Source organism: Etheostoma spectabile, chromosome 4, assembly GCF_008692095.1.
Source record: "Etheostoma spectabile isolate EspeVRDwgs_2016 chromosome 4, UIUC_Espe_1.0, whole genome shotgun sequence".
Lineage (NCBI taxonomy): Eukaryota > Metazoa > Chordata > Actinopteri > Perciformes > Percidae > Etheostoma > Etheostoma spectabile.
The window spans coordinates 28,013,806-28,017,481 of NC_045736.1; positions in this window are offsets into that span (position 1 = coordinate 28,013,806).

Consider the following 3,676-nt stretch of genomic DNA (forward strand, 5'->3'; position numbering starts at 1 on the left):
TTGATGCATTGTTTGTCTTTACAGTAGATGGCTGCTAAACACAAAGCCTGCGTTTTGCATTATAAAGCCTTATAAGTGCAATAAAGTGCATCTGTCATATGCTAGTCAAAATAAAAAGTAGATGTATTCATATCAAGATGACTTGATTCTGCATTCTGCACTAGAGTTCAAGGGATTCAGTAAGAATGTGCGGCTCTGTGTTGCCACACTGTACAAAACCCCATACAACACAGAGAGACTTGGAGCAAACGATCCGAACAACCAGCATTTTATTGCATGTTTAGAATGCTCACGTCAGTCATCGCCACTGACTACAACAGATTGGTCTGCATCAGACAGACGAGGAATGATGAGGAGGTTACAGACTGATGGAAGTGATGAGCAATAATATTTCTCTATAAAAAAAAAAAAAAAAAAACTGGAAAAAGAAACTACAGAGTACATCTTCAAAGAAAAAAGAAAGAGTAAGAAAAAGAAAAGCGGTTGCAGCATGAGAGCACCGTGACAGCTCCTGGGCTACCCCCTCAGATCCCCTCCCTCCCTCCCTCCCTCCCTCCCTCCCCCTCCATCTGCAGAAAACCAAAGTCTGGTGTGAGAGAGGAAGAAAGGGGGATGGAATAAAAGCGGGCTGGATGTTTGGTGATGGATGAAACAATGGCATTTTTAGCTCAGGTGCCAGTGTGTGATGTTTGGGGGTCTGATGCCACACGGCCAGTGTCCGGGACGTTAGTCTCCCGCAGCGTCTAACCTTTGACCTGCCTGCTGTGCTTGGTTTGACTCATTTACAATGACCCTTGAGATAAAAAATATAAATATCTTGATGCCAACCAAAATGTGTGTTTTACCTACATGGATGAGCACACATCTTTGACGTGTGAGTGAAATGAACTTTTCAAACAATAAAAACATCATTTAACAATAGTCTTTACATCTTGGCACTGCATATTTTTTTCTTTTTTTCCTATTAATTTATAAAATATCATTAGATTGATACACCCTTATATTATTACTGACCACTTAAAACATATCCCCCCCCCTCCCCTCCTCCCCATCTCTGTGACCCTGGGATTAGTCATGCAAGATATCTCCGCCTTGTGCAGGAAATATACCTGTCTGCCCTTTTCTCAGAGCAGTAATCTTTAACATACAGCCACAGAAGGCAGTGGTTGGACCATCAAAAGGAAGTATCAAAAACAGCTTAACACAAAGAGGGAAAAATCTGTACAAAATGCTTAGGTCAATGATAACAGAGAAAAGTCTGTTTTCTATATTACAGTTTAAAATCCAAAATCGGGGATAATCTCCCCCCCTAGCCTGCCCCTGCCCAACTCACCCATGTCTGCGTGGATGATGTGATTTTTTTTCTTATTTTTTTTTTTTTTTTTTTAAAGCAAGGATTACTAAGTAAAATACATTTGCAGCACAGTTTGCTATTCCAATACATACAGCAGTTTTTTTTCTCATAGCTATTTCATAGTTAATACAAAGCAGTCGCGATAAAGCAAACATCATAACACAAATGCATTTTTGATCTTTAAAAAAGGAGAGAAAAAGACAGGAAAAAGACAAAAGGCTATAGCGACATGTATGTACAACCTAATATTGGAACGGCTCTTAAAACAACCTATCAGTACATCAGAGAACACACCTTGACAGGATGAATGGTGCCACACACAGCTGGGTGATGTTTCCATGAACAAAAAGACTGAGGTTTGGATTGGTTTGGCAAAAAAAAGGTTGACACCTTTAATATAAACAAGCTCTAATTTCATCTTTTTCCATTTTTTTTTGTAGTTTTCTCTCTACAGTATCAGACTACACATGCAAGACATACAACTAAGTGCAACTGAGTGAAATGTTTGTTTATTTTCTTCTCATTTAATTGAATCATTCCCTATAGGTTTGAACTGAGGTATGCGTACAAACGGTTTTCTCATGCTGTTATCTTTAGTAATGTCGAGCTACACATGATGAGAATGTTCTAATCTACCAGCGCTTTTCCTCCTTTTTCAATACCAAACTAAGCAGCCACATGACTGGGGGTTTGTGGATGAGCTCGCCCCTATTCTCACGATCTTAGCCTGGTTGGGACTGACCCATCCCACAGCTGCCTGGATATCAAATACAACTTCTGGAAACCACAGATTGCCCTTTTCCTTTTTAGTTAATAAGCGGTGAACCTAAAAATAGCATAATAGTAACAATAACTGCCATAAAGTACCTTGTACCCAGCTTATTAGTTGACAGGAGTGTTTTTTTAATATAAAAAGTAATAAATTGACAGAAACTAAACACAATCATAAAGTCTTTCCAAATAACGCTAAAACCCCTAAAGAGTGGCATACAATCATTTTTAAAGGATACAAATGAATAAGGAATAAAAGAAGAGAAACATTGAATCATTGTGGTCCAGTTGAAGTATAAAATCCATTTCACATTGTTCTCTGCAAAGCTTTTTTTCCATTTACCAGTATGTTTTTTTCCTCATTGACTTAATCTATATACCCTTTATGTTCATATCTGCTCCCTTTCCCACTCACTGGCCCAAAGACATAAAGTTCCCCTAATTTGGTCATCGTGTAGTCAGACTGTCAGCGCCTCCCTTTCAGTTTTGGTCACTGCAAACATTACTGCAGCTGTCCTGTTTGATACACCCCCTTTGGTTTTTATAAAAATGAGTGAAAACCCCAGTTTGAGGAGCACTTCCTTCGATTCGATCTGCCATCGGCTCAATCTGCTGAGATCGTCCAATGGGAGAGAATGGAGGAGATATTATTTGGCCTTATCTGCTATTGCATGGCACAAACAACATTGACTTTGTAGTTTATCTTTGGTAGTCACAGAACAAGATATTTAAACACATCAAAAGCTAAAGAAAAAAAGCCAAATAAAACATAAAATAATATGAGTAATAAATTAATAGAAATTAATAAAAAGTGGTTGATTGCAATCTTGGATATCATGGTCTCTGTAAAATTTTACTCTCTACCAAAGCTGGACTACAAGTGGATTCCACTCGGTCCAACGCTGTGGACTACAACTATCGGCTTTTTGGGTGACATTGAACATCGAGGTATCCACATTTCTTAAATGGCACGTACTGTATGTGTTCGCCCTTTCTGATGACTGTCAAAAGCTGGAATGTGCAATAATTAGGTCTTATTGCAAGTCTTGGGATTTTTACCCTTGATGAAAGAAAGTGAGCGGTTCATCCGGTGTGCAATTTTTAACACTCACTAAAACTTAAAACTGGTCATGCGCGTGATACAAATAAAACTACAGGGAATGCACGTTTATCTTTAAGCACTGAATGAAATTACAGCGTGGAAAAAGCAGACACGTTTGATTAACAATGACAGTTGTGTTCAGGAATTACAATTAGTTGGTCTAAATCATTATCTCTCTGGCACACACCTGACATTTTCATTTCGCTTTAAAAAACCCGGAGCTTGTAAGCGATCAGAAATTCTGTTGCAGCTCAACATGCTCTGCCGTGAGGGGCTGTTTTGAAGTATAATTTCATAAGGATAAATCATAACCTGCATGATTTCTCTGTCATTCATTCGCAACTTAAATTAAACTTCATCGATGCGTGGAGAGAGCCTTCATTACGAGTAGTGCATTGCCAATGGACTTCATGAGCAGAAGGGGGAGGGGAGGAACGGGGGGGGGGGGG